This window comes from Cibotium barometz, chromosome 15, assembly GCF_041138505.1.
Source record: "Cibotium barometz isolate CiBa-2024 chromosome 15, ASM4113850v1, whole genome shotgun sequence".
In the NCBI taxonomy this organism is placed as follows: Eukaryota; Viridiplantae; Streptophyta; class Polypodiopsida; order Cyatheales; family Cibotiaceae; genus Cibotium; species Cibotium barometz.
The window spans coordinates 34,215,805-34,228,971 of NC_141060.1; the positions used below are offsets into that span (position 1 = coordinate 34,215,805).

The 13,167-nt window shown below is 40.7% G+C and overlaps 1 pseudogene; it reads right to left on the reverse strand.

Moving 5' to 3' along the window:
• Positions 1-11,130: 11,130 nt before the first annotated feature.
• On the reverse strand, positions 11,131-13,159 carry LOC147631206 (putative pentatricopeptide repeat-containing protein At3g15130; annotated as a pseudogene).
• Between the last annotated feature and the right edge of the window lie 8 nt (positions 13,160-13,167).

Consider the following 13,167-nt stretch of genomic DNA (forward strand, 5'->3'; position numbering starts at 1 on the left):
TTGTCCTAAATATTATGCAATCAAACCAAAGCAATCACAAACACAAGTTGTACACCAACCTTGCTAGAATGATGCCACACATTCAACTTAACAAAATACTATACAAATGAACCGCACAAAACCCTTAAACCTTGAAAATCCAAGAACTCACGTTAGAAAGCTTGGTGTCCTTGACCCAGAATGAGAACAAAAAAGAGGTTTAAGTACGTGATAAGACCGTCACTCCAGTGCTTTTATTAACGTGGACCACACAAGTAAGTAGATTGCCCTATCTAAAACACCCCGTCTCTGCAGCACTGCTGCAGCCAGTTACACTTTGAAACCTCTATGTGAAATGTATGTTGCACCACTTGTTCAAATACTATTCAAAACTTAAAACAACAAAGCCATACACAACATTATTAGCACCACTCAACATTGTTGGTGTGCTTAATAGATGATTAACCACTATACCATTGAATGTGCTAACACGGCTGCAAGCCAAGGTGTGAACCAGAACAAAATCTACCAACGTTGAAACTTCAAAATGGGTCAAGGAAAATGTTTTAACACACCAGAGTGAGGATCTAAATTTGAAGGATGAATCCCAAAGATCAAAACAGAAACAAAATAGAGACAAACAAGCCTTAAACCAACCAAAAGCTCAACCACACAGAAAAGGGATCCGGAACCTCTGAAACCAAAAAAAAAAAACCAAGGGCAAGCAAAAGGTGAAGACCGAAACAAGCCCAAATGAGGGAAGGAAAGCCAAAAAAATCTCACCAAAGGAACTTAATTCAACTGAAAATGTAGGAACATCCGCCCACTACAAGAAACATTTAGACTTACATGTGAAACTATGGATGTTGATGATGGCAAAAAACAAGTTTTGCTAGCAGACAAAGAGACTAGGATGTAGTGCTACATGGAGGGACACAAATAAAAGCCCAAAATAAAACTTTGTTCTATGTCACTAGATGGGAAAACAAAGGATTGGAAGCATGCACCCTCCCAACCAAATGAAGAAGAACCGACTCCAACTAATAATTCCAAGGATGAAATATGGGATAGCATATTGAGATTGGTCGATTGGTGCACAAGTCACTCGTTGATTCCTCCCCATAAACTTTCAGAATGTTTAGGTAAGAGAAACACAACCAACTAGAGGATTATCAATTTCCCTTTCAAAATGAGCCAGATTTGCAGAATGAAACTCAACAAGCTAATTGGGGGGAACTCAATGTGTTTCATGGAGGTAGAACAATGTCATTGGCTTATTGCAATGATAAACTAAAAGCAAATGAAACCGAAAGTGTTTGTGTAAATGAGACACAAATGTCAACACAACCAATGGGAAGGAGTAAACAATATGCATCTTTATACACAACTAGTATTGTGGACCCTAGCAATGACCTTAAACCTTTTAGCAACCCTCGATACATAAACGCAAACCAGAAAGTTCTCTAGGAGAATATGAGCTGAGAGCTGAAAACCAAATGAATGAATCTAAAAGTGAATGGGAATCATTCACTGATTGAGGATCCAATCAACAAGGCTAGATTTCCTAGCGGGCAAAAAATATTCAACAAAAACAAGCAATGATTAGCCTCAACGCTACTCACAATACTATTTTGGGAAGAATTTAGGCATATTTAGGCCAATCCATGCTCATTCCTAGACAAATGAAAATGCTAAACGCTGAAGTGCAAGATCTCGAAGTCTGGGGTTATTTCTCGCACACACTCTTACTTAGGATGATAGCATCAAATGTGAATTTCCAATCACCCCTAAGAAAGTAGAAGAGATTGTTCTTTGTGGTGAATTGGTTGGTCAACACGTGGTACTCCATTGATGAAAGCAAGAAAACCATCTTCTTAGAAACCCTTGACACATCCTTCACATTGCTCCTATGACCAGAGGAGCCCTTACCTCAAAGTGAGACTGTAGAGTCTGAACATGTCTTGGCCAAGTCAAAACAACTAAAAGCTCAACAAATTGAAGCTTCAAAACCTAAGAATCAAGAATATGAACCATTTCAGTGGATTCCTGTAATAGAAATTGGCTTTGAAATGAGCTTGGAAGTCCAGAGAGAGCATCCATTTTCAAATCTATCTTTATAGGCAACACAATCTCATGAAATATGAGCTATGGCATTGATAGGAGGTGAGCCATGCTTGCAAGCTCATGAAAGGATTCCATGGACTGACAATCAAAGCATACCATGCCTATGATCTTTTGAAGGCATAATTTGTGTGGAGTCTAACCCCTTGAAATGTAAGATTTGTGTGTTGGACTGTGTGCTGGAAGTAGATTTTATCCTAGGAAGGGATTGGGCCTTGGTGCAAGCTATACTGAACTTCATAAGCCGAACATGTGCCATGAAGATTTCGGTGCCATTCTATGATAAGAATGAAATAACACTCAACACTCTTTATGACCTTGTTCGAAAGAGACCATTGGCTTGTACATCAGGAGCCACTCCTTCTTAAGACCCACCCTCTCCATTGTGCTAGAATCTCTAAATTATCCATATCCCCAAAAAAGGACCCAACCCTAAATTTACATATTAAGAGCCCTCAAATTGCAGATCTCCATAAAGCTAACCATTTAATTTATCCAAGACTCAGAGTAAATGCCACATATTTTGAAGGAAGAGCCATCCAGGATACAGTCACTATGTCTCAAGAACTTCATCTACAAGTCACTATGTCTCAAGAACTTCATCTACAAGTGTCAACATGGAAACAACAAGAGCCATCCAGGATACAGTCACTATGTCTCAAGAACTTCATCTACAAGTGTCAACATGGAAACAACAAGATCTCAACCACAAAACCTCATCTACCAATAGCCACTCCTAGAAACAATTCTCAATCACCATCCAGGATACAGTCACTATGTCTCAAGAACTTCATCTACAAGTGTCAACATGGAAACAACAAGATCTCAACCACAAAACCTCATCTACCAATAGCCACTCCTAGAAACAATTCTCAATCACCAACAGTGGTATCAATGGTCAAACTTGTGTGTCTAACAAAGAACCCAAGGATGAAATTTCTACTACAAGGAAAAATCCTTGATCGACATCACCTGATAAAAGAAAAGCCTCACACCAAGGGATTCCCATCATCAATATCCCCTCCATTTCCACCTCCACGACTCTTGACCATATAACAACCTAGCTTATCACTGCAGCCGTCAAAGGAAAAGCTATCATGGTGACCTCATCAACAACGACACCTCTTGCCTAAAGTCCCAAAGTATACAATCACAAGATCAGATCCAAAATTGGATTTGGTAAAATCCAAAACATAACCTCAACATCGGTAGCCCTTCTTTATTCAAGACCCTAGCCTCAACATAAATGTTGCCACCCACAGCCCATAACTAAAACCTCACCAACTCATAACAAAACATGTACAAAAGCTTCAATTCCAACAAGGAAAGCTCGTTCTTTACCATCGCGAGAAGACCATTAATATATTTCCAAAGAATCAAAATGTGGGTGGAAAAATAATTGCTTCAAGAAGAAGAATTCTATGAGGGTAGCAATCGTGCTACCTAGCCAAACTATCCCTCAAAGGAAGAAGAAAATAAGACAACCTCAAACATGTTATTCGAATCAATTACATAAGAAAATGACAGTAAAGAAAGTGTGGATTCCAAAGGTAATAGTGCAAGTCCAAGGCTATCCTAAAGGTGTAACCCATGTTTGGATCCCAAAAAGGCAAACAATGCTTCCAAAGAAGAAGAGGTATATACCCAAGAAGAAGTCTGCACCAAAAGAGGTATATACCCAGGAAGAAGTCTACACCAAAACAAAGAATCCAACAACCAAGGTACCATGATCGATACCTAAGAATTCATCAACGATGGGTATCCACAAACCTACTTCATGCTCAAGGATACTATGACGGAAATACCATCATATGGGTACCTAAGAATTCATCAACGATGGGTATCCACAAACCTACTTCATGCTCAAGGATACTATGACGGAAATACCATCATATGGGTACCTAAAGCTATCAAGATTAATCCGGATTCATCATCAAATTCAACTCAAGGAGCCCTAAATAATTATATGGTGGGGAGACCAAAGCAAAACCAACCTAAACACATGGAGGACTCCACTTACCTACTCCACAATGACTTGCCCATCACTTCATTCAATAAAGGGATGCAATTGGAGATGTCCCCATAGATCATCTACATGACACCACTCTTTGAACCACAAACTGAGGATGTAGAAGCTTAGTTGGGGGCGGGACACAAGCACCTAAACTCCCAAAAAAGGTGGAAGACACAAGAATCCACTACTCATAGGAGTGCAAAATCACAATCGGGGAGCCACAATAACCATTACCTAGAAAAGGCAAAATGCCACAAGAACCTCCCACAAGCAAGAGAAACAAGAGTGCTCAACGACCTTTGAAGCATTTGGGATGGCTACAATGAATAAGTCAACAAGTGCTACTAGCAAAAGAAATCAGCTTCAAGGAAGAGGCACAATTTTACTCTCAAATGCAAGCAAATACATTTCTAATGGCTACAAGCGCAACGATCAAGTAATTTTCATGTCGTGATTCTTTCTTCTACAAAATCGCACCACTAGAAAATGGTCATTTAAGGTACATACATACTCTATATGATCAAAAAGGCTTAAAACATGGTACCATCAAGAAATCATCTGTCGTGTGCAACCTCATTAAAATCACAATCACAATTGCCACATCAACAAAAGTTACACCATTCAAAGCTCAATAAAAAGTTAAAGGATGGTGTCAACAATAAAGCATAAGTATCAAGGAGTGCAAATCATCATCATCACCAAAAACATCAACTTTGATCATCATGATTTTGTAGTCACGCCACACAGGAATCACATGATCATTTGAAATCACGAACCGTGATTAATAATCATGCCAACAAAGAATCACCCTCTCAGTCATTTGCACTTACAAGGATGTTGCACATGCTATACACATCATCATCACATGAAAAACCATAAGGCTAAGCCGCTATGATTTTCAACCTTGTGATTCGTGCCATGTCATAAAAAATCACGTGCCATGTCATCAAAAATCACGGTTGCCAACATGTGTCCAAATGGAAGCAAATCATGGCACTTGCTTTCATATTGCACTCCACATGCATATTCTGCACATCATTTGTTGTGTTGCATTAATTCTCATGACCGTGATTTTTCTAAAAATCACACCCGGATCATGCCAACAAATCTTCATCAAAATGTCCAAGTGAATCATGTTTTGGCATTCTCTCATCATGTCTAAACTACTAAAGTCATCTCTTCTCAATATACATGAATTATTATCACCGGTGATTCATGCCTATGATTCCTATCTCTGCATAATCACACTCACTTGGCCATCTCCACTTCCATTAGAACCATCTCTAACATGTATTTTCCCTTGACCTAAATGCATCATCTAGTATAAACACATGCTTTTTATCACCATGATTCTTCAACAATCACGGCCATGATTTCTAACACCTACAAAATTAGGTAGGCTGAAACTCACTCAAATGTGCAACAATATGGGCACATTGTTTTCTCATTATATTTCCAATCCAAGAAACCATTCTTCTGCACTTTTATGAAGTTTCACCACCATGATTCTCAGAATCATGCCTATGGTTCATTCATAAAGAATAATAGTCTTCAACTAGCCAAACATCCTTGTCTACTGCAAAATCAAATGAAGCAGCTGCTATTATTGAGTACACTTTACTCACCCACTCGTGGAAACCTCGTCATCGACACCTTCTAGGTACATCTTTGGATGGGGGGACCATGGTGGGTGCATGCTTGACCCATGGTATGACCCATCACTTGGAATTTCTTAAATTTCAGCCTCACCAATAGCAGCCCAATGATATTGTCCAAATGGTCTTTGGCCCTTTACAACAAATGGCTCCACAACCTCACAAGTGGACTAAATCCTTTCAGTCCTCTCCAAATATTTTGATTGCAATAGCTCCAACAAACATTTAAGGACTCACCCTTTTGTACTTCATGGTATATCAATTTGACCAATGGTCAAAAGGACCTAATTTTTCTTAATGGATGAAAAAGCACATGGGAAGTAAAAGTAGGTTCGGTCACTATAAAATCCACTAACACTTTGCTAAGCGACACATTAAACCACAAAGATGTGCTTATAGGGAATTCTTATCAATGCTCCTCCGGACCTCTACCTCTCTTCTTCCATTGCTAATAGCCATAGAATCCTTGCTAACCTCAATAAATATTGTAACCTTGCATGTGATTGTGCAACCAAATAAATAAATAAACAAAAAAAGTGAGAGAGAAGCAATCACATTCAATGGCCCCCACCCTAATTAGGATCACATCTGGTATTAACATTTTTCTTTCCTAACTACCTTCTTCATCCCTTCGGAGGATCAAAGACATACACAACATCTACTTATCAGCACCAAGATCTACCCCTGGACAAAGTATTCAATCCGATTATAAGAACGCGATTGACGGGAAGGGCGAATGTTAACCCATTTTAGGGTTAACAAGGTTTGCCACACCCAATTATATGCCAAAGCATAAGTAATCTACATCAAATGTTGAGGATGGACACACCAAACTCATGTATAAACAAGCCATGAAAGCAATGGTGTCCAAATCGCAAACTTGGACGAGCGCCCTCAAAGGTCTGATGGATAATTAGTGATGTTCCCGATCTCCAAGAGCATGGGGTAGTGAGCTAGGATGTGCTCCCGAGTGTTTTAATGCATTACGAGATGAAGCAATATACAAGCAATATGCATTACGAGATGAAGCAATATACAATCTTTCATCCCATTTCCATTGCTTAGTATCATCTTGTCGGCTTGACCATTGACTAAGGTTCCTTTGTTGATGCATTAGCATTCAGTGGACCTTGACAGCTTATGCATTGATGTTGGAAATTGTGCCTTAGCACGTTGTCCACAGTGCTTACATCGTCATGCCATTATTTGGTATCAATGTTGAATTCGTTGAGCCTCCTTTGGCTCCAAATCAGCCTTCTGCTCTGCTGTGCTGATAATCAGCCAATTCAGTAGCCCAATTTTTCCATATTGCTCTAGATAAACCACACTTTGATCAGGATGCCATGGGTGATGCATTAATTGAAGAGGATGTAGCCATTCGTGACTCACAAAGAGTTCCCCGCTGCACTGACAGCGTTGACTACACTTATGTCAGGTCAGACACACATTGTCTCTCGGCGTGCATCTCATTTTGTTGATACAACCCTTGTTGCTTCCACATTAAATGAGGAGTCACTTTCTCCTTTTGATGCATTGGAGGATGATAATTGGGTTGATTTGCTCGTGAGATGACTAGCCCTGATGAGGAGCGAATTTCATATTTGCTTGTTGAATTAGAGCATGCATTTGATGTTACACACATGGGACTTTTGCATTATTATTTGGGTATCCAATTTATTCAACAAGCTATCGGATGCCTTATATATCTATGCATTACCCGTCTTGATATTCAGTATGCAGTGTCACAGTTGCGCATATGTACGCATTGTGCTGGCACTTGGCAATGGCAAGTAGTGAACCGTGTCTTTCGTTACCTTCAAGGCATTCTGGACTTTGCATTGTTTTATAGCAATGTGTCTTCTTTATGTTTGACCGCCTACATTGACAGTGAGACTAGGAAGGATGTTATGACACTAGGGTGCCAACCAATGGTAGCTATTTCCTTCTTAGAAGTTCATGTATTTTATGGCTCAACAAGAGGCAGCCGACAATGGCCACTTCTAGTTATGAGGCTAAGTATAGGGCAACATTCACAAAGAGTGTGTATGACTCCGCTACCTATTGGTAGATCTTGGTATTAGACAGTCGTCTTCTACCACCATTTTCACTGAGAGTCAAAGTGGATTAGCAGTCGCGCGGACTCCAGTTTTTCATGTGCTGACATAGCAATTGAGGTGCATTATAATTATGTCAAGAAAAGGCTCCATGCAGGAGAGATAGCCTTGACTTACGTGCCTACACATGCCAATGTGGCAGATGATTTTACCGAGTCTGCTACACCCTGTACACGTTCACACCATTCACTTCAAGGGGATTTGTTAGCCTTTGGCCTCCAGGAAGTGCTCATGTGAACAATCTTATACACATGCACTTTTTTACCCTGTGTGAGCAAGGGTTTTTTCCTCGTGTGAACACACGCTAGTGTGTTGGGCACGTCAGCCCTAGGACTATAAATACCTTATACTCCACTCATTTCTTATCATTGTATTGAGTACTTCCAGCTATCACATATCGTCTCTCTCACTCTCTGAGCTCGATACAACTGTGTGTGACTATGTGTGCATGTGTGTCTATATGTGTGTGTGTGTGTGTAGAGCATATACTCCCTCATCCAACAAGTTTAAGTGTGTGTGTGTGTGTGTGTGTGTGTGTGTGTGTGTGTGTGTGTGTGTAGAGCATTTACCCCCTCATCCAACAAGTTTAAGTGTGTGAACACTTATGGCCATGTATATAAGGAAATTTCTCTCATAATGTAAGGACACTCTCCCATTATGCAATGGAACTTTCCCTCTTACTAAACCTCTTTAATCTTCTCTCTAATGCATGCAGTGAGTGTGTGTGTGAGTGATTTGAGGTAAGAGGAGGGAGTAGTGCCCATAGTGCAACGCGGAAGTGTGACAATGCTCGCGTGAGAACACGAATGATAAGCTACTCATGGCAGTGTTGAGCTTGGAGACCTCAAGGGTTACGAGGTCGGTCAATTGGAAATATCCCCTCGACACATAGAGGTGAGTGGTTCCCTTGAAGCTCTCTCTTAGCCTTAATAGCATGTTCTTAGTATTATTTAATCTATTCGTCCTCTATTCTTAGTATTCTCAACCTACAATGCTGTTAATAGTGATGTTGAAAGTATTGTTCTGTGTTTTTGTTTATGTTTTGTTCATTACCTAATAAAATTAAATTTGTAAATTTTGGGTACCATGACACAACTGAGTGTAGAGGCACAATCTACTCTTCGTAGGAAAATTGAATTTCAACTATTCTTATGTGCAAAACCTGAGACGAAGATGATTGTGGCAACTATAAGTAGAACTACTTTGTCAATTTGAAATGACAATTCTTGCTTCTGCAGTGCTCCAACATACTAATAAGGTCATCAATTTAGCCTTACAACTGCATAAATTGGATGTTGATAAGATGGGAGCTTAGACCTGCATGGATTGAATTCCCAACTTCAATGGGATGCATAGTCCATGAACTAAAAGATAGCAAGCCTTTTACCCGTAACTTATGTTTGTTCCTAAGGTAATGACTTCAAGCCATGCACATGTACATAGAATTATGATGTATCTAGTTTTCAGAATAGCAAAAGGCATCTTCACCAATGCATGCAAAGAGTTGGCCATTGAACATGCATCAAGAAACAAAATTACCCATCTTACCAAAGCATTGTGAATTATGCTTAAATCTTCATCCTACGAGAATAAGTCTCTTGCTTTATCATTGGGGACATTTAATCTAAATAACCCTCTCTCCGCATGGTGTTAGCTAACATGGGTGCAATAGGTATGAGTGAACATATGTTGATAAGGAGTATGGTACTAGAAAATAATAAACAAGAAATTTACAAGCACATTTTTCCCAGAGGTGACATGTATCACTTCCCGTGATAGTAGAAATAAGCTCCTGATAAGATGCACTCTTGGTACTAGAGATGGTGAAGTTTGAGGTTTCCCTCATGGTGAATCACATCAATAGATTCCAATATGACTCTCTCTCTCTCTCTCTCTCTCTCTCTCTCTCTCTCTCTCTCTCTCTCTCTCTCTCTCTCTCTCTCTCTCTCTCTCTCTCTCTCTCTCTCTCTCTCTCTCTCTCTCTCTCTCTCGCTAGCTAGCGGTTTACACATCAAGGGCTCCCAATCAAAGATCTCGCATTCAAGTCCCATCCCTTGCACTTTCATGTCATCATATGGATCATGTAATTGGGGATGATTACAATGAAATGTGCAATCTCTATAAGGAGCTACCCCCCACCCCAGCCCCGCTCGCACGCCCCTGGCCACTGTCATGTGTGCATAGATACACTAAGGCGATATTATAGCATTTTTTTAGTGAAGCCCTTGAGGCATGCACATGTGCATGAGCATTGTGTACATGGACACGAGACACATGCATGCACATACATGTTGTGGATTAAACTCTTGTTGCAAGGAGTAGGAGACAGTATTATGGAGGCAATGCTTGTTAGACTTAGCATTTTACAATTTCACACAAAAGAATCAATGTTAACGAACAACAGGCTTAAACGGAGCAGGTAACATATTAACAAGGTAATGAGTATATTCAGATGATAAACGTTAGTGTTGTATATTGAGACTTTTATTAGTGTTGTATTAATTAATGCCCGCTATGTGCGGGCATTATGCCAACTTCATAGGGTATGTGTCCTCTCTCTACGTAGTGCACCCTTTCTCTCTGTCTCTCTTCTTCGCTCAAGGTCTATGCCCTCCCAATGTCTGTATGTGTCTCTCCCTGATATGCTTGCAGAGAGAGGCAACCTCTCTTTGTCTATTGTATAAAAAGCACGAGGGACAACCATCGCCCCCCTCTCTCTCTCTCTCTTCAAGTTTGCTCGCATTAGGCAGACGACCTTCCTTCATTGCCTCTGTCTTTCCAAGCAACCATCACCCCTCTCTTTCTCTCTTCAAGTCTACTCGCATGAGGCAAAAAACCTTCCCTGTGAGGCAATCATCGCCTCTGTCTTTCCAATAGCGCAAGCAACCCCCATCTTATTGCGTCTCTCGCTTTGCTGCACTATACGTTAAGGTGCTTGATGAAGGGAGGAGCCTTTAATGTTTATCATTAAGGTAATATTAATTAATGCCCGCTATGCCTTTTAACATTTCCTAAACTTTGTACGTTTTGGATATAGCATCCGAATTGAGTCCCTTCTTGTTCTTTGAAACATGTTTGGAATACTGAATGGACTCCAATCCATGCTTTTTGTGCACCCTAGTGCCAGCCATGTGTTCATTGTTTGCAATGCAATTCTCCAAGCAGCAGACATAGCATCAAGACCTCCAGTGCTCAAGTTGGAGGCCGGCGGTGTTGTAGCGAGTCTTGCACACCATACAGACTACAGATCTGAATTTGAATGTGTCCATCGTTGTATATAATCACATTTTAATACTACACAATAGATTAGGTTTATCTTGCCTTGCTTGTTGTGTACTCTTAGTTCATGTAATTATGCATGTGATTAGCCTTAATCTGCTTCCTTAATTAGTGTTAATGAAGTTCAACTTCCACAGTCATATTGAAGGCATGTCTCCACTTAATTGTGAGCATGCTTTAGGCTGGAATCAAAGAAGCGTGAGAAATGCATGCTTTAATGCCAAGTGGCAGATAGCAGGCTTGGTCACTGCCTTGGTCTCACCGCCTCGATGGAGGTAGTGTCTAGCATGACAAGACACAAGGCAAGATGCTGAACAACCAACTTGTCTCCACCCAAGATACGTTCATGAATATTGTGAAAATTTTCCCAAATGAAGATTTCACAACATCCACCTTGTGTCATTTGAAGTAGACTCTGACACAAGCTCAAGCTGTGGAACAAAACCCTCAACTTTCAGTAGCTTGCTTAATAGTCTAAGCTTTTCATTACTCAGGTTCTCCTCCCAGTGACCTCCTGCGCATTAGATTCATAATTGCATCTTCATAATTTCTCAGCTCTTGAACTTTCTCAGCATGCTACCACACGTTCGTGTCTCCGTAGATATTTGACATCAGCATAAAACTAGAAGCATCATTGGGTGCCAACTCAACAATAACATCAAAGCATTTCTGTCCTACCTCAGCGTTACCATATGTTCTGTAGCCAGCAAGCAGAGAAGTCCACCCAGTTGTATTTGCAGAACTAGGCTGTAAAGTAAATCTTCAGCTTCCTTAAACAAACCAGCACGGCCAAGAAGATCAACCACGGAGTTATAGTGCTGAATACCAGGCACAATATTATGGTCTTCTGTCATTGATCTGAGACAGCAAAGACCTCTCTCCAATGATCCTGCATGACTGCAAGCAGCTAAAATACTGGTAAAGACAGCATCATCAGGCCTCAGCCCTTCGCGTTTCATAGCCTCGAAACATTGCATGGAAAGCCTGCAATCACCATGCCATGCATGACCTGCAATCACGGCACTCCATGATACCACATCCCTATTCCCAAGTTTATCCAAGACTTCACTAGCCTCCTCTTGGCTTCCACATTTTGTGTACATATCAACAAGGGCATTCCCAACAGTGACATCCAATTCAAGTCCAATTTCAATTATCTGTTTGTGTACCTTCCTGGCATGTGCTATGATACCAATACTGCTACATGCTTTCAAAATGCACAAAAAAATTGGTCGATTTGGCATTGTAGTCTGCGATTGCATTCTCTCAAAAAGTTCAAGGGCAGGAAAACAATGCCCATGCTGGACATATCTTGCAATCATTGCACCCCACGTTACCACATCTCTATTTGAGTGAGCATCAAAAACAACCCGCGCTTCCTCTAAGCTCCCAAATCTGGCGTACATGTCAACAAGAGTGGTCCCAACAGCCCCATCTGTTTGAAATCCACTTTTAATAATGTATTCGTGTATAAGACTGCCCGGCTCTAAGGCGCCCATATGCAGGCATGCTTGCAGGATGGTCACAAATATAGCTTCACTTGGATCTATTTCATCATGTAGCATTTCTGCAAACATTTCTAGTGCAAGATCCCCATGCCCCATCTGGACATAGCCAGAAATCATGGCTCCCCATGACACTACATCTGGATCCAACAGTCTCTCAAAACAATTGCTGGCCTCTTCAAGGCTTCCATACTTGGCATACATGTCAACAATGGTGCTCCCAACAAGAATGCCGAGTTCAAATGCACCTTTGACAACTTGATCATGTATCTTTCGACCTTCTTCCATGGACCCAATACTTATACATGCTTTCAAGGTAGACACAAAAATTATTTCATTTGGCTTTACACGGTGCTGCATCCTCTCAAAAACCTCAAGAGCCAAAAGACCGTGTCCATACTCCGCACATCCATCAATGACCGCACCCCATGATATAACATCTGGATTGGGCAATTTGTCAAAAATTGTTTGTGCATCCTGTAGGCTACCCATCCCCAAGC